We start from the raw sequence: 20,326 nt of genomic DNA on the forward strand, positions 1-20,326 counted from the left end.
CCCCTTATTCTACTGTAAGTTTTCACCATAAAAAAAATGTCAGAAACAGGACAAATCGATTTAAATATGAATGATAGATACACAATAGTTATATCATCAGTTTTAGTTAGTATTTTTAACACTGGAAATAATTCAGTTATTAATTAAAATAAACAAAATTAAGAAAAAAAGATAAGTCTATATTTTAGATCGTAATCGACATTTTTGATAGTTTATATTTTTAAATACAGTTATAACATTATATACCATAGAAAGCCAGAATGTTGTCGGAAAGTTCTGACAATGAAGACTACTTTAATATTGGTACTCCACCAGAACTTACAGAAGCTGCAAAAAGAGCAGAAACCAGTTTACTTCCAGAGAAAAGTAGGGGGCGATATGAAATAGCATTGAAAGTATACGAAAAATGGTGTGCCAAAAGAAATGCTAAGAATATTGCTTCAGAGACAGTCTTGATGGCATATTTTAGCGCCATGGCAAGGCAGAAAAAGCCATCTACTCTTTGGGCTACGTACATCATGATACGGACAATGCTAGAATTAAGGGAAAAGACTGACATATCAAAATATCACAAACTCGTCGCTTTTTTTAAAGGCCAGAATGTAGGTTTTAAGCCAAAGAATTTTTTTTTGTTGATGTTAGATAAGTATTTAATAAAGATATTACAAGAATATTTTGCTTAATTAAATGAGGCGAGAAATAAGAAAAACCCAGTGAGGGAAATGGAAGAGGGATGAAATGTAGATAATTTGACACTTTTTAAAAGTCGGTAATGTCAGTATTACGTATGTGGTTGTAAATAAAATGTATCTCATGATCTGTTAAATTACACCAGATTACATTCGTGTAAATGTGATTTAATTGACAATGAAAAAAGTATTTAAATTAGGAGTTATTATTATCTCTTCTGGTCTGCAAGTTCCATGTATGTCTTAAATAACAAAATAGGACATTATTCATGAGAACATTTTACAAAGATACTTTTACTTTTACATACATATTCATAATTTATCTCTATAAACATGTAATATTAGAAAGAGATACGTATATTTTCGTGAATAATTACTAAAATAAATTAATCATGATATGAAAGCACTGCTCTGGTATGTAAGACTGCGCCATTAGTATGAACAGGGCAAAATTTGTTTGAGTTACAATTAACTCTGTGGGCATTTGTAAACAAACTTACAAAAAGGAATTCAGGAACCGTATTATGCCGTATAAGGCTCAGGTTATATATTTAGGTCAAATAATATACTTTTAAAAAACATCTTAAGCTGATATTTAAAAAATAAGGAGTATTGCCAATTTTGATATTAAAAGCTTAAAGCTAAAGAAAACTAAAAAGTTATCAAATGGTTTCAAACATACACTTGCAAAGTTCTTTCATCTAAACTTACTTTTTAAGAAGTTGGAAAATATTGGATTGGCAGTAATACTTTCAAAAGATTTTCTTCGTTTATGATATTAAGCGAAGGAATTTATTGAAAACATGGGATTACTGTATTTACATAGGAAAAGGTAGATATAATTAAATATAATAGTTCAAATATACTGGGTGCGTCTCAAAAGTGGCTCACCCTTATACTTTTTTATTTTTTCAAATAAAAAAACGAGATTTGGTATGTTAGTATATGACATAAATTAGGATTGATTGACGTATTCAATTGTTTTCGGTCACTTCCTGTTTCACCGGAAATGACTACAACTTTTGATTTTTAAATAACACCCTCGGTATTTTTGGCCATTTATTAAATGGCACCCTTAGTATTTTTTTATTTTATTCGATAGAAAATGACACTCTGAATAGAATGATATATCATATGTCAACTTTTGACGTTTCCGCTTAAAAAAATTGTATTTTAAATTTCTATCGAACGTTATCGAAGATCATGGAGAGACTGGTTAAAAAGAGGCTTGTATCATTTCTTCTAAAATACAAAATACTCACCCCCTTTCAGTTTGGGTTCTTGAGTAACAAATGTACAAATGACGCTATGTTTTCGCTGTTTAATAATGTATACTCCAGTCGTATAACAACCGTCTCGTTACAGCAACAATTTTCTGTGATTTCTCGAAAGCTTTCGATTGTGTTAATCATAACATCCTAACTAACAAATTGCAGTACTATGGTATCAGGGGAACGCCTCTTGAATGGTTTAAGTCCTACCTTAACAACAGAAACCAGCGTGTGAGGGTTGATAAGACTGTGTCTTCTGCAAGCCAATAGAATGCGGAGTACCTCAGGGCTCAGTGCTAGGTCCTATTTTGTTTCTGTTGTTTATCAACGATATTGCTAGTCTGGACATCAGTGGTAAAATCTGTCTCTTCGCGGATGATACTTGTTTCACATGGAGCAGCCCGGACACCACGGCACTTCATAGAACCATTTCCAGTGACTTAATCAACATAAAAACATGGTGCGATTCTAATTATCTGTGTCTCAACGTCTCTAAAACTAAAGTCTTATCATATAAAAGTACGTTGCTACCTTTTCAACTTGATAATACCACCATTGACGTCGTTGATTCTGTGAAATTTTTAGGCCTTGTTGTGGACAACTATTTAAAATGGGATTTGCAATCGATGCTTTAGCTAAAAAATTAAGTTCTGCCTGTTTCGCACTTAGATCAGTTGCTAATGTGCTTAATTTGTCAACATCTAGGACAGTCTATTATGCCCTTTATGAGTCGCATCTCCGATACGCACTTCCATTCTGGGGTGCGTGTTGTGCGACTCAATTTGAGCGTATCTTCAAATTACAAAAGAGAGCTGTGCGATATTCACTGAGGCTAACCAGTTGTGCTCACTGCCGGGACTTGTTTAGAAGATATAAAATATTAACTCTTCCTTCCCTATTCATACTCGAATCCGTCTGCCTAGTTCGCAAGCACGTATCGAGTATTTCTCTAGAGCCAGTTCATGGCTATCCAATTAGGAACGCAGAGCATAACATGTATCTGCCAACCCCTCACTCTGAGTTAGTAAAGAGTTCCCAATTGTACAATGCAAAAAAAAATGCACTATCATCTGCCATCTGAAATTAATTCCATTTCATCCTTTCCTGCATTTCGCAGAGCCTTGAGATCATACTTACTGGAGAAAGCCTTTTACGCGGTTAACGATTTTTTTTATTAATATCTAGGGTTCTAAATTTAACACACATTCACTAAATTTAAGAAATGATTTTGTTTTCTATCCATTTAAATTTAGTATTGATATTATATACAGTTGTTTATTTACATGTATGTTTATATTTTATTTATATTTAATTAAATAAATTTTTTGACAATGTACAATTTCTATAATTGTATAAAGTATTGTTTTAGTTTTGTATGTTTGCTGTTAGTTTTATATGTTTTTCTATTGTTAAGTGAAGTTTTGTATGTTTTTTATATTCTTTTTTTTTAAGCTTTGTCAACAAAATTGTAAAATTTTTTTATGACAATAAAGCAATTTCTTTCTTTCTTTCTTATCTAGAGTGCGATGGCTGTGTTAAAAGCACTATTTTTTAATCAACAAGCTTTGGAAAATATATTTGATCGTCTAATGTTTTTCGTGCCTTGTCCTGGCCGGTTAAAAGATGGCCAAATCGTATTTTTAATCATATCTCAATTTACAATTACGCACTCTAAATTAAAATATAAAATGCTATTTTTCTTTTCATTGAATATGTCAAAAGTTGACATATTCATTCTATTCAGAGTGTAATTTTCTACCGAATAAAGTTAAAAAATACCGAGGGTGTCATTTAAAAATCAAAAGTTTTAATTTCCGCTGAAACAGGAAGTGACCGAAAATAATTGAATACAGTCAATCCTAACTTATGTCAAATATTAACGTATTAAATATCGTTCTTTATTCTGAAAAAATTAAAAAGTTATAGGGGTAAGCCACTTTTGAGACGCACCCGGTATTAATATTGAATTTAGAGTATTGTGTGTTATAGTTTAATTCTAGTTTTTAACTCTCTACCTTTATGTTGGATAAACAACAGATATTTTCTGTTCTATATCTATCTATATCTATCTTATCATTTTCTGTTCTATATCTATCCTCGGATCAGCTTTATTAGAGGAGTCCTAATAACCGAGTTATTCAAGTTTGAAAATTAAAAAAATATATATTTATTCTAAAAAAATTGATAGCCATCGGATTTTAGTGACATAACCATAGAGTAAAGTCGTAACCATGGTAATATCGGAGATTAAGAAAGTATACCGTAGAAAAATTTGCGATGAACAGGCGCTTATAAAAGTTTTCTAAAATACACAGGAAAGTTTTAAAAAATTGCATGATTTTTAACGTCTTCTTTTTGCGAAAAAAACATATAGATTAAACCCTTAAAATAGTTGCACTTATTTAAGACTCGCCTTGTATATGTGACATAAAGATAAGTAAGAAACATCAATAATATACCGGGTGCGTCTCCAAAATGGTTCACCCTTAAAACTTTTTTATTTTTTAAGTTAAAAAAACGAGATTTTGTATGTTATACGTTGTTTTCAATTTTCAGTTGTTTTCGGTCATTTCCTGTTTCACCGGAAATTACTAAAACTTTTGATTTTTAAATGGCACCCTCGGTATTTTTTTACTTTATTCGATAGCAAATAACACTCTGAATAGAATGACATATTTATCATGTGTCAACTTTTGACATTTTCGCATATGGTTTATTAGAAATTATAACTTGCGGTTCGTAACGAAAATTTGACTCAAAATACCAAGTGTGTGGTATCAAATTATTTGTAAAAAATGCTTTTTCCAAATATGCTAATGAGCCATCCTCGTTCCATTTGAAAATATTAAGATATGATTAAAAATACGATTTGAGCATTTTTTAACTGGCCAAGACAAGACACTAAAAACATTAGACGATCAAATCTATTTTCCAAGGATCCTTGATTCGGAATTAGTATTTTTAACATAGCCATGGTACTCTAGATTGAATTTTAAAATATTTTTTTATTAAGCGAGAGTGTCAGAAGTTGATATATGATATGTAATTCTATTCAGAATGTCATTTTCTATCGAATGAAGTAAAAACCTAACTTAACGAGGGTGCCATTTAAAAATGAAAAGTTGTAGTCATTTCCGGTGAAACAGGAAGTGACTAAAAACAACTGAATACGTCAATCAATCCTAATTTATGTCATATACTAACATATCAAATCTCGTTTTTTCATCTGAAAAAATAAACAAGTTATAGGGGTGAGCCACTTTTGAGACGCACCCGGTATAAGCTGGTGTTTACTCTTTTTAGTCATAATATTTTTTAAACCAATAAAGAGTGTAATTTATTAAATATGATATTTAAAGTTAATTAAAACTATTTTAGTATAGTAGGTAATGTTTAATTGATTTAACTTTTAACTGAGAGGTATGACGTATTCTATTGATGAATTTATGACCTAAACAATATATTCAGACAAACATTAAATAAAATGTTTATCATATCATGTTAGATTATGTCATAATGTTAACGCGTGTGTTCACGACAAAGTGAATTTATGAATACAAAATACCATATCCGGCAAAATTTATTTTAATATGTTATAGAAAATGGTGTGCATGCAGTCTTATGTTATGCATGTGCTTTTAAAATATTGTATAGTAAAAAAAACGGCGTCAAGATGGCTTGGAAATGACGATCATATAAATTCAAATATGAAATGTGAGCAATTTTCACTTCGAAGTCATTATAACTATTATTATAGAAATAAAGATGACTAATACTTATACTAACAAATTATAACAAAATTGTTGAATAGGTGCTTAAAGAGAGACTAAATAAAATAAACTGACTTGGTTTTACGTGAGATCTCACAACTTTTTATAGCGGAGGAATTGTGTTGCGAGACTTGGCATTTTTTTACATTCTATGTTTTTGGATCTTATATCTTTTTGTAGGTTATCCTTCTATTTTTTATCGGGTCATTCAAAATAATATTAAAGAAGTTTGACTATAATTCATAAACTTTGTATCATCGTATAATTACGCCAGATAATATCAATTGAATTATAAAAAATGTCTATACCTATGTGGCGGATTCATCTATCCAAAAAAATCCTTATGGGTTTTTCGCCACTGCACTGCAAGAAGAATCTACAAAATAAAATAGTTATTTTTTGTAAACACTTCTGGCGTTAAACCTAAACGGACGCTGCTTGTCACAATAATAAAAATTTGCCTAACAAAGAAAAAAATGCTTAACGTTTCGGAAAGTTTTCTCTTTCCGTCGTCGGAAGCAATAAAATATAAAGAATCAAGAGAAAAAACTATTTAAAATATTTAAATTGAACTATTCGAGAACACTTTACTTTTTAAAACAGATACGTCTACAAGAAATCGTTGACGTTCTGTTAAAATGACATTATATTAAGTTAAACTTCAAAATTAACAATTACTACCTGATAATTACTTAATAAGGTAAAACCAAAAAGCCCAAACTTTCTGTATGATTATTTTTAAATTTCACATATGTTATGTTTATTTATGTAATGTTCTTTAAAATCAAAGAAGCGATTGCCATACATTACTAGCATCTACAGATGCATGAGCAATACATTTATTTTTATTAGATTGAATTAAAAAAGCCTCTTTTATTTTTCTTTTAGAGGCTATCGCTTCTTTCATTATAATTTTGGCGTTATTACGAGTAATAATAAAACCAAAAAGCCCAAACTTTCTGTATGATTATTTTTAAATTTCACGTATGTTATGTTTATTTATGTAATGTTCTTTAAAATCAAAGAAGCGATTGCCATACATTACTAACATCTACAGATGCATGAGCAATACATTTATTTTTATTAGATTGAATTAAAAAAGCCTCTTTTATTTTTCTTTTAGAGAGGCTATCGCTTCTTTCAATATGATTGTGGCGTTATTAAAATTTAATATGTGCCCTGTGTCCCATGAATGCTGACAAATCTTAGATTTGTGAAAATCTCCCTTTCTTAAATAATCTTTATGTTCTTTAATTCTAACATTTAAGGGTCTAGATGTTTCACCAATGTAAAATTTATCGCATTCGCAGGGTATTTGGTATATTACATTTAAATGTAAGACTTTCGTTATAACTCAAATATGAACTTTAAAAATGTTCAATTCATGATTTTACCAATATTTATTCAAAATTACTTTTTTGTCAATTTTACACATATTTTATTTTTTATCACCAGACCAAAACTATAAGAGATATCAGAGTAGTTTTCAAAAATGTAATAATATACTTCCATTTAAAATAACAAAGGTGTTACCACTTTTCAAATGATCCGGCAACACTGTAACGCTAATAATATTTTAAATAGATGGAGCAGGTGTCTTTATATAAAAATCAAAATTTTTCACCGGTTCTCCTATTACCATCACCGGAAAGTCGGTTACCACTAGCGACTAGACAGCTAACTTTTGAGCCATAAGGATATTTCGAGATTTTTCATTTTTCCCTTCCATTACAAGCTTAAAGCTACCTAAAACTCAAAATTTGAAGTTTGTGACACATTTAGAAGTACTTTAGAATTTTGATGACGGCGAGTGAGCCACTGGCGAAGTTAAAGAAGTTTGACTAGAAAAATTCATAATTCGTGAATTATTGTTTAAGATATGTATAATATTTTACAATCAGAATATTAACGAAAAAAAAATAAAAAAAATATGCCCCGGCCGAGGCAGCCTCGAACTCGGGCCTCCCGGTGTACTAGCAGAATACTTTCGCGCCGCGCTATCAAGCCTTGTTCGATATATGTTCAAGCCTAGCATTTAACAGATTAAACTAAAAGAATAAATAGAGACTTCATTACAAGTTAAGTCTGACTAGAAAAAAACATAATCCTTGAATTATTGTTGGTACATTGATATACAGGGTGTCCCGGCTGAGCGTGCATTAGAAGTTTCTAGAGAATCACAATATCTAGATAGGATTTTTTGCACATCATTTTTTTTGCAACGAGATCTATCGATTAAAAATATTTTCAATATGGCGGCACTTCCGGAAATACCGGAAGTTGACAGAAACTTTCTTATTTTAAATTGGTTCCCCCATTTTTTAATACAAACTTAACTTCTCTGTAAAATTCTATGAATATTGATGTTAAACACTCTATATCTAACATTAACCGTTTTTGAGAAAAAAAATATTTAAAATTTTTGGATGAAAAAACTACGTGTCAAAAAAAATTGTGTAGCCTAAAATTCAAATTTAGTGATTACCACAGCCACTGTGACATAAAGAGAAGACATGTGGCTATCTATTTCAAAAATTAACTTGTTCGAATGTCATATAATAATGGCGGTAGCTGTCATGGAATTGAGTGATTAATAAATTATCATAAATCATTTTTTTCAAATGGAAACCCACATTTTTTATTTTACTAATAAAACGGTTCTTCAATTCGTTACTTTTTAACTATACATGTTCCTATATCTAAAATAAATCGTTTTTAAGTTATTTAAGATTTTAGAGTTTGAAACCGTATAGTTTTCTTGATTTTATCTAGCTTCCTTTGACATAAGTGCCAAACGGTCAGACTTATTTCCGTCTGTCACAAAACGAATTATTTGAATTTCCTGTAGTATAAATACTGCCTGCTTAAGAGTTTAAAAAGTGTATTTATAAAAATGTATCTCGTATTTTCGCTCTTTAGTGATATCTAATATAATAGTTAGTAGATATTTGATATTAATAGTATTCCATATGATCGAAAAAAAAAAACAGCGCAAAGTTGGCTCGAAAATGATGCTGCTTTTTGAACAAAGCATCACAATATGACATGGCCAGATCTATTGTTTTACATCAATTGACGTTTAAAGTCATAGGCTACTGGTTAAAATCAAGAAAAATATACGCTTTAAAACTAAATCATAAATAACTCAAAAAATATATATTTTAGGTATAGGAACATGTATAGTTAAAAAGTAACGAATTGCAAAGCCTTTCCACTAGCGAAATAAAAAAAGTGGGTTTCCATTTGAAAAAAATGATTTATGATAATTTTTTAATCGCTCAATTCTATGACAGCTGCGGCCATTATTATATGACATTCGAACAATTTAATTTTTGAAATAGATAGCCACATGTTTTCTCTTTATGGCATAGTGGCTGTGGTAATCACTAAATTTGACGTTTAGGCTATACACATATTTTTGACAGGCAGTTCTTTTGGTTCAAAAATTTTAAATATTTTTTTTCTCAAAGTTATTGCTAGATATAGAGTGTTTGATATCGAAATTCATAAAATTTTACAGAGAATTTAAGTACACAATAAAAAATGGGGGCACCCATTTAAAATAAGAAATTTACTGTCAACTTTCAGTATCTCCGGAAGTGCCGCCATATTGAAAATATTTGTAATCGATAGATCTCATTGTAAAACTATGATGTGCAAAAAATCTCCGAGCTAGATGTTGTAGTTCTCTAGAAACTTCTAATGCGCGCTCAGCCTGGGACACCCTGTATAAATAAAATCAGAAGAGACCGCTCTGATTAATTCTAGTTTTCTACCTTTTTCTCGACTGGAAAGCCAGTTTCCGGTAGCGGATAGACAGCTAACTTTTAATCCATAAGGATATTTCGAGATTTTTCATTTTTTTCTTTGGTTATAAGCTTAAAGCTACCTAAAATTCTAAATTTGGAGTTTGTGACACGCTATTTCTCGGTTTAATTAAACTTGTTATATTTATTTTTATAATATAATCCTGTATAACTGTAAAAACTTTATATCTTTCAATATTCCCTTTTATGTGCGTACGTCACGTGTCTTTTATTTATGCCATATGTATCATTTTATAGATGCGAACATGGAAAGTTTTCGCAGCCCTGTCGAACAGCTACAAACTGTATAATAAGGTTGGTTGCTTGTTCGGTGACTTTTCTGTTAAGCCAAGGACATACCTGTCGAATGTTACCGTCCGTTGGCATTCGCGAGGAAATCTTTCTCAGGTGTAGACGTGCCTTCGTAGAGAATGTACTATGTACCCGATCTAAGAATAGCGCTCGGCTGTATCTCGGAAAGTATTAGCGATTATTAAATACGATAGTATATTCAATTTCAGCTGATAGTAAAGAGTAATAAAAGCTTAAAATCCACCAACAACCGCACCTCGATATCTTCTTTCAAATCGAAGATATTATCAAAATTATAATAAATACGAAAAAATAAGCTTTTAATTACCTTATTCTTATAACACGGTTACAGTAGGCCTCTTGATTATGAACATTCTGACAAAAAATAAGATAGAAAAAACTAAAATCAAAAACCTTTTCAATTCCAATAAATTAATTTAAAATTTTTAGAGTCAAATTATCTTTATTTTTTTATAAATTTATTAATATTTAATTATTAATTGGATAAATACAAAATGACGCTAAAATCGAAAACAGATACAGGGTGCTACAAATATATGGAAAACTTATAAACTATTGGAAAAATAAAGAGGGTTAAAGTGCAGTGTTGAGGTTTTTTGTTTGTAATAAAAATATTCTAGTGCGTTGATTTACTGTTATATTCTTTGCTTATAATAAAGTTATTGTACAGGGTGTCCCACTAAGAATAGCTCTCGGCTATATCTCGGAAAGTATTAGCCGTGAGGCTTGCGGAAAAAAATATTCATAACTAAAGAGACCATGAGAAAATGCTGGAAATTATTTTCAAATTTGTAGAATGGCCGCTAGAGGGCGCAACTGCTATAAAAAAATAAGAAAATGGAGTTTTTACACAACTTTGCCTATATAAGGGGTACTATAAATAATAGCTTCATAATCTTCAGTAAATTCTGAATATTTTTTGTTCGAACCATTTTCCCCTATCTACCAAAATTAAGTGTTAGGGGAAGGTTAGATCTGTTTTTATTTAAATATTAATAATTCCGGACTGGATGGACGGAATCCATCTAACGGGGGCTCGTTTAAAAGACCGTTTCTTACTCTATATTATACCATATAAACAATAATAGTAAGCTTTTGAACGTAGATGCTAGGGGGCGCTGTCTTACAAATTAACAAACATTGCGCGTTTTTTCAAAAAAAAATAAATGCGATGGTATATGTAATTTTAGCTGATAGTAAAGAGTAATGAAAACTTAAAAAGTCAGTGAAAACTGCATCTTGATATCTTCTTTCAAATTGAAGATATTAGCAAAATTATATTAAATAGGAAAAGGTATGTAAGCCCTTAATTACCATATTTTTATAACACGGTATCAGTAGTCTTAGATTTCAGTGGTAAAATCTAAAGCTATTTCTTTTTAAAAGGATCAAAACTAAAACATTCCACGACAGTTTGGCAAAGTTTATAAGCATTTAAAAATTGTAAGATTTTTCCAAAACATACTATATTTTTAGGTCACCCTGTAGATGGTTTGTAATGAGCCAACCACTTTCTTTCATTAAAATTTAAAATTGTTCTGTTTATACATTATTACGGTATATAAAAATAATTTTTTCGTCTTTTGGATTAAAAGTGTTGAGAAGAAAACCTCATGTCCAACCGCTCCCATAAGCTCGTTCCACTGTGCGTCGTTTCTTGCTGAATATCATTGATATCTTAATTATTAGATATTAATACACCTAGTATTATGATATTCTGGTTCATTGTCAATTTTTTTAATAAAAGTAGTGATACCGTATTAGAAAAATAAGGTAAATAAGGGCTTATTTTGTATTTATTATAATTTTGCTAATACCTTTGGTTTGAAAAAAGATATCAAGATACGGCTTGATAAGCTTTGATTACTCGTTAGTATCAGGTAAAATTACATATACTATCGCATTTATTTTTTTTTGAAAAAACGCGTAATGATTGTTAAATTGTACGACAGCGCCCCCTAGCGTCTACGTTCAAGAGGTTATTTTTATTGTTTGGTTTGGTAAACGAGCTCACATTTGTTGGATTCCGATGATCCAGTTCAGAATTATTAACAATTAAATAAAAACAGATCTAACCATCCCCCGCCACTTTATTTTAGCAGATAGGGAAAAATAGTTCTAACAAAAAAGATCCAAAATTTACTGAAGATTATGAACCTATTGTTTATAGTACATCGTATCTAGGCAAAATTTCTTAAAAATTTCATTTTGTTATTTTCCATAGCAGTTACGCCCTCTAGCGGCCGTTTTATAAACTTGAAAATAATTATCAGCAATTTCTTATGGTCTCTTTAGTTATAAATATTTTTTTCCGGCTACGACTAATACTTTTCGAGATACAGCCTAGAGCTATACTTAGTGGGACGTCGTTATTCCTGTACGTCACGACGAATGATTTCAGCGGGAACAAATGCTTTCTTGCTCCTTGCAGTGTGGATATATCGGTCAAAAGGCAAGAATTGGGAAGAGTGAGAACAGTAGATATGTTAACGAAAGAAAAGGATTCGTTCAAATGTGTCACGCCACCTGGTGCAAACGGGTAGCAATAGTACGAATGGCTGCAATGCAAACGAATGATAACATTCATCAGATCTGTCCTCGGCTTTAGGTTGATAATGCTTTAAACGAGTTTTTTACTGTTGCTTTGCGATAGATTATATCGCTTTAAGTTAGTTACTTTTCGCGTGTGGGTTTTTAAAAGGATGTTTTTAGGTATAGTTGATGTACGCAGTAACAAATATATGTTTTGTGTGAGCTGCTAAATTGCTGCAAATTTTAATAGATAGTATTTTAGAACATATGCTTATAGTACGAGAGCTAGCAACGTCGGAAAAACAAGTATTTTAAGACGTCTGGCTCTTTGATATATCTTTTACTATGCTCTCTAGAACAGCATGCGGCCCGTCTGGCTGCCGGTAAACGTTGCGTTCCCTTCTGCGCATTGAAAGAAGATTCTATATTTTTATTAGTCTTTTAAATTCTATATTGAATATAAATTGAACATGTCTCCATAGCGCAGTGGGTAGAGTTTCCGACCACGAACCGATGATTGAGAGTTCGAATCCGGGTCAGGGCAAAGACTTTTTTATATTATTTTCATTTATATTCTGATAGTAAAGTATTAAATATTTGTTTTTTTTAATTACCAGAATTATTTAATACTTTACTATCAGAATATAAACGAAAATAAAATAAAAAAGTCTTTGACCTGACCAGGATTCGAACTCTGAATCATCGGTTCGTGGTCGAAAACTCTACGCACTGCGCTATCGAGACATGTTCGATTTATATTCAATACTAGAGTTTATAGGACTAAATTAATAAAAAAAATATAGAATCTTCTTCCGATGCGCAGTAGTGAACGCAACGGGTATCGGCAGCCAGACGGGCCGCATGCTGTTCCAGAGAGCATAGTAAAAGATGTATCGAAGAGACGTCTTAAAATTCTTTCTCGAAAACGTTGCTAGCTCTTAGACTATTAGTAAATACAACTTGTAGACTTCAAACCATCTCTGCTTGAGTAACTTCCATCAAACATCATAAAAATATGACTTTTCAATAAAAGTGACATTAGAAAAACAAACTTTATTTTATAGATGTGTTGATGAGGACCAAAAGCAAAAGCATGTTTTTTATGTTAAAATTTCTGTGAATCCCTCCTCTCTTCTTAAAAAAAAAAGAATATCTCCTATAAAAATAAAGCTATTGAAATGAACCAAAAAAAAACTATCAATAAAAGATGCATCTTAATGATAACATTATTTTGTTTGTCACAGGGTGTTTCAAGCTTTCGCTAAAATAACACCATTTTGTTTACTCTTGTATAAGATATGAATTCGGGCTTTAATATTTTATTTGAAAAGACAAATGGTTTAGCTACAAATTAAAAAAATCATCAAAGTCGGTAAAATAAAACAAAATCTATTAAACTTAGTACACGAAAATTTTAAGGTGTCCATTTTTTCGTTACTGTATCATACAAAGGGCTATGAAAAAAGTAAGCAATTTTCAGCGTTATTTAGATGATCTATGAAGTGAGCTACTGTCAATCAACAACATTTTGTGACATATATCAAGTTGTAGCCTAATTTTTTCCAAACATTTTCTTTTTTTATATATGCGCTTTTACATCTGAAGTATTAGAAACAATAAAGGGTTTATAAAAAAAGACCGAAATAAACAGTATACAGCCTCTTTTTTTAATAGTACAAAATTACTTTTATATACGTTTGTACAAAAATAATATTCGTAGTAAATTTGATCCAGACATTTCAAATCAAGAAATTTAAATTTTGTTGAGGAAATAAGGGAAAGTTCTCAACAATTCTTGCGTTTTGCCAAGTTTTATGTTACACAGAACATTTTATAATATGGGTTTAACAAGAATACCAGCGAATCTTATTCTGATTTTAATTAAATTGCCGAAAATTCCGAAATTGGACTGTCGTAATAAAATCGGCTAAATAATTTAAATATAAAATGCCATGTGGCAAAACAGAGGATATTAAATGTGTTTATTTGAAATTATGTCTTTTACACTAAAAAGGAGTTTGAAATATCTCTTAAAATAAATTAAGTTACATTTTCAAAAAACTACGAATGTTTACTATAAGATATATCTAAGAGATAAGAAAAAATTAAAAAATAAAAAAGTTAGGTATTTTTGTAAAATGCCACTGGACATAATCTTAAAAATAAAATATATTTTTTGCTGGGTCTTTGCTTGTCAAGCTTTCTAAAAAAGAAAATTAGAATTTTACGTAACTACACAGGGTGGTCCGAACTGTATTTCGGAAACTTCGGCAGCACATCCTGGAGATAAAAATAAGTAAAAAAGTTCTTATAAATATATGTCCTAAAATGCTTAGTTTCGGAGATACAGGGCATAGAAGTTACATTTTTATTTCGATTGTTTCCAAATAATTTCTGAAGTAACGTCAATATTCAGATGAAAATTAGTGTCTGTGAGTTTTTTGATATGAGAAATTTGATTATGTCAATATGACTCCTATTTATAGGGGGGCGCCGCCTAAATGTGTTTTAAGTGTTTTGAATAGTTATAACTTTTCGTCCGTACCTGTATAAAATTATTGAGTGAGAAAATATGCAGTGTTTGCGTGATTTTTTACGTCAAAAATGTCTCTTGGTAAAAATCGCTACGAGTAATGATTCTCGAGATATTTGGAATTGAAATTATCAATACCTGTCATCATTGACATAAATTAAACATGTTGACTAAAGCTTGATTTTCATGCATCCGTTAGCCGACGCGTCGGATACGTATATCATAAATCCGCGCAAAAGTCGATAATATCAAGTAGGCCGTGAACGCTTTGATTTGTGTTATTTTCTTAGCATAGAAACAGGTTTAACCAATGACAGATACCAAACATCTCACCGTGTCACACTTCACCTGGTATGTTAGTCAGAATTCTGCCAATTTTTAATGAATTTGTTATATTTTTTTTGCCAGAAAATGTGAGTTAGAGAAAACTATAAGAATGCAATTTATTTATTAAAAAAACGCATATATTAGAGGTTTTTTTTAGTTGTCAAGTCTTGTCAATCTTACCATTATTTGCGATACTATAGCTAAGGATGTTGTTGAAAAAATCAAATTAAAAAAAACTGCGCTTCCGTGCGCCCTTTTGTTTTTTAATGATTTAATGCTCACCATAAACTGAAAATGCACTGTTATTGCTCAACGACCATAACAAAATGATTTAAGAGTAAATTCTTAATTTAATCAATGTAAGTGAAGTTGACATTTATCTGTCAAGCTGCCGATTAAAAAAAAAACTAAAATAATTTACTTTACTGAGTATTTTTTTAGTAATAAGTCACGCAATTCTTCCAATAGGACAGTTGTCGAAAGAGGCCCCCCCAGCAGAGGCTCGCAATAAAACTTTTCGGCAGTATAGGCTTGGACTCTCAAGAAAAATTTTGCGTGAGCAGTGTAACCGAGATATTTTAAACAGACTACTGCTAACTTCGGATCCATATCTAAGCTTTATCCGTCCAAAGCATCAAAAGAAAAGAAAGCCATTTTCGAAAGAAGCATTGGATCTTATGGTGGCAATAGATCCACCACACAGCAGCATCGTCCATCAAGTATTAGATGATGAATCGTGTGATGAAAACCTAGTAGATGATATTGATCAGGATTTTGATTACGAGGACTGACTAATTCCTTTGAAATAATTAAGTTTTCTTTGTTTTATTCAGAGTATACCATATTGCGAAAAACTTAATTTCGCATATTGTTTCTTTATTACTTTTCTTTTTCTTCGTTTATTACTTCTTATACGTACCTGTATTATATCTTTAACCATAAACTACTATATCACATTTATAATTTTTACTTTAAAAAAATTGGTATGTTTTTTAATCCAAAATACCAATCCACATTTTTTTGGAGACGTTTGTGAAACCCCCTGTATATAAGACGGAGTTCAATAGTATTTTTTTTAAATATAAAATGTATTTTAGAATTATATTTTTAATTAAGTAAATGTGTTTTAGACCGAAAAAAATAATAAAATAATTTTGCGCGCATTTTTGCCATAAATACTCCTATGTGCGACGATACGATGATACGATATTAATTTTATTGGTTGAATTTAAAGACTTTGATTGGTTAGAAAATTACGCAGTTTTTAAATTTATTGCATATTCATGCCTCCGTTTATCAGATATACGTTGGTGTCATTTTATATTTTCGTTTCCATAACGATTTTGCTATTTTACTTATATTTTTATTAAGGTTAGATTAAATTTGTCAAAAAAGTGTCAAAACGTCCGTTATTGTATGAACGGGTCCGTTGACGTAAAGTATTTACGGATAAAAAGTGGCGCGAAAACGCTATGACCAATCAGAGCACCGACGGACCATCGTATGGACGTATAACGGATGCATGAAAATCAAGCTTTATACGTTGGTCCGACGGTGCTCTGATTGGTCATAGCGTTTTTGCGCCACTTTTCATTCGTAAATATTTTACTTCAGCCCGTCAACGGACCCGTTCATACGATAACGGACGTTTTAATACATTTTTGAGAAATTTAATCTAACAATAATAAAAGCATAAGTAAAATAGCAAAATCGTTATAGAAACAAAAATATAAAATAACACCAACGTATATCCGATAAACGGAGGCATGAAAATGCAGTAAATTTAAAAACTGCATTATGTTCTAACAAATCAAAGTCTTTAAATTCTAGCAAAATAAAAACACTAAATCACCACAATACACCAAAACACTTTTATTTTACACTGGATAACCTATAGAAAACGTAGGTATAGGTTAATGATTTCTCAAAATTCGACTTTTCAAGTGGAGAAAGATACGTCTAAATATTTTTCGATACCGTTTGATAGAGAGTTATCCCGTGGTCTAAAAGGAATTTTTAAGAATGTCCATTATAAACTTGTCTATAGTGCTAATAATAAATTACAACAATTATTAGGTAATCCAAAAGATAAAACACCTCCACTGGAAAGGTCGGGTATTTATGAAATTTCTTGTAAAGATTGTAATCAGAAATATGTTGGGCAAACTAGAAGATCAATATTAACTAGATTTAAAGAACATTTAGCTCAGATAAGATATGGTAGACCGGATAAATCTTGCGTTGCCGAACATATTGTTGATAATGAACATTGTATAGATCTTAATAATTTAAAATTAATTAAACAAGTCTCAAATTACAGGCAATTAGATGCATATGAGAGCATCAGAATTAATAAATGTAAAGATAGTATGAACAGAGTCAACGGTCCAATTCCTTCAAGTTCTTTGTTCCTACTACTCTAGTGGCGGAAATCTAACTGTTACGCTCAGTTGGCTCTGACTCGGTTGGCTAGATTTTGCCACGCCCACTCGGTGCCCACTGAGCGAGTATATAAACGCTCAACTTGTAGATTGTACTTTAGTTTATAATCATTTGCTGATGATGCTAACATGGTTAGCGAAACGCGCGTCCAGTGTAAAATAAAAGTGTTTTGGTGTATTGTGGTGATTTAGTGTTTTTATTTTGCTGTGTAACACCAAAGGTTCCAACCCTCAACTGTAATTTTAAATTCTACCAATAAAGTACGGACAAAGAGTTATTACTCTTCATAACAATTAAAACACATGTAGGTAGCGCCCCCTACAAATAGGAGTCATATTGATATGAAAATCAAATTTTTCATGTCAAAAAACTCCCAGACACCAATTTTCATCCAAATATTGACGGTACTTCAAAAATTATTTGGAAAAAATCGAACTAAAACTGAAACTTCTACACCCTGTATTTCCGAAACTATGCATTTTAGGACATACATTTATACAAACTTTTTTACTTATTTTTATTTGCAGAATATGCTGCCGAAATTTCCGGAATACAGTTCGGACCACCCTGTATATTACACACTCCATTTATAATAGCTCAAAATAATCTTATCAAGTTTCCTTTTTGTCACAATCTCTTTTTGTATGATACGCATAGGTTTAGACCTCGAAACTTCAACAAGAAACTTTAACAATTTCCTGACCTTCACCAAAAAACTTACTTATTGTAAGTTTTGTTCGGTCAAGTCTCAAGATTATGTCTTTAAAATGTCTTTTATATTAAATATTTCTAGATAAGGATTGAGGAAACAACGTCAGCGAAGAGTTTATTTATAGTCCCTAAATCATTTGAAATTCTTCATGCAAAAATAAGCTAAATTGCTTTTTAAGCAATATTAGTATAGTCTGTCCAACGACAAAATCCTTGACAGTAATAGATGTGTCTGTCATTTTAATTTCAAAGTAGTTTATTTCAGTTTACAAAGAAACAAATCGGTACAATTGTGAAGCAAAGCAGGGAATTAATATATTCAAAATTTTAGTGACAAATGATTACTTCAACATATTATAAAAAAAATTGTGATAATCTAATAAGAAAAAAAAACGGTTTCTAAGGCATTGTTTATGCATTGTTAATGACAAAATTCTGTTAGGTTCAAACGTCGCCGTATTTCCTACAAAGTTTTGTGAAAAAATGAGTCATAGTGACGAGTCTTTGGATATTCAACAAGCTGCTGAAACTGCGCTATCCACGTTAGTGCTCGAGAAGTCGAAAAACATATACGAGACCACCTAAAACAACTTTGAAACCTGGGTCAAAGAAAAACATGTTGAGAATTTCACAGAAAAGGTATTGCTAGCCTATTTCCTGAAGTTATCCACTACCTTAAAGCCGTCAACTATGTGGAGTAAATATTCGATGCTCCGCACCATGATTTACCTGAACAGAAACGTACATATTAGCAAATTCACAAACCTTATTGCATTTTTATAAAGAAAAGCTTCCGGATATCAGGCAAAGAAATCAAAGTATTTACAAAACTGGAAATAGAACGCTTTATGAAAGAAGCCGATGACAAAGAATTCTTGTTAGCTAAAGAGTATTTGGAGCATGTAGGAGGGAAGAAATCACGTTTTTGGCCGTACTTGCCATTAAAGATTGTCAGTCATTTATTAGTGTAAAGATTTCGAATACAAAAACTCATTTTCCAAGAGTGTTTCCGATTACTGAGGAACCAATAGATGGTATCAATTTCTTACATGTATTTCGTAAGTACGCAAAACTTCGACCACTCAATGTGACACATCAGCGATTTTTCTTCACGTACCCTGCCAGTTGGAATCAATACAATTGGAGGTATGCCAAAAAAGTGGAATTTCTTTGACTCTCCAACGCCATTGAATACACTGGTCATTGTTTGCCGGGGCAGCTCTGCAACAATGCTGGCAGATTCAGGAGCGGACATAACAGTTTTAAAGCGACATGGAGGTCGGCGATCAAGCTCGGTTGCTGAAGGCTACATTGAAAATTCAATTAAACAGAAAACCGAACTAGCAAAAAGAATCATGGGACAGAAAGATACGCCAAATAAGAAATTAAAAGCAGTTCACGTATAGAAGCAGAAGCTACCAGCATTGCCAGTACAAGGAATTTACTTATTCCGACTCTCCTACAACTTAACAGCATTTCTCTTACCCCCGGTATTTTCAGGTACGGATAGCGTGTTATAATCTGCCAGATATATTTTATTTGACGGATAGCAGAAAAACGCGTATCTTCACCTATAGATAACAGTATCTATTAGATAAATTAAACTTATCTCCCAGATATCCTATCTGGCGCCCGAACTGCCAAATAGTGCTTTATTTGTTGCATAAAAATTTGACGCATGAGCAAAGGCATGAGGAGATATTGATTTTATTTGATATTTGACAAAATTGCTTAACATAGATAGATAAGATAGATAGATAATGCTTTATTTATTTCCTTATTGTATAATACAAAAAGAAACCCAAAAAAGGGCATGGAAACAATGTCAGTAAAAAAATTTAAAAGAAAATAACTGCATATTTCAACAAAAAATGAACTATATGAACAAAAATAAATAGTAATATTAAAATTA

The 20,326-nt window shown here is 31.2% G+C and overlaps 1 protein-coding gene across 2 annotated transcripts in view; it reads left to right on the forward strand.

Moving 5' to 3' along the window:
• The window catches only part of LOC115888181 (soluble guanylate cyclase 88E), a 196,976-nt gene that overhangs the window by 132,145 nt on the left and 44,505 nt on the right, over positions 1-20,326 (forward strand). The gene's annotated exons all lie outside the window — the stretch shown is intronic.

This window comes from Sitophilus oryzae, unplaced genomic scaffold (assembly GCF_002938485.1).
Source record: "Sitophilus oryzae breed Bouriz unplaced genomic scaffold, Soryzae_2.0 scaffold_684_pilon_pilon, whole genome shotgun sequence".
Classification (NCBI taxonomy): Eukaryota; Metazoa; Arthropoda; class Insecta; order Coleoptera; family Curculionidae; genus Sitophilus; species Sitophilus oryzae.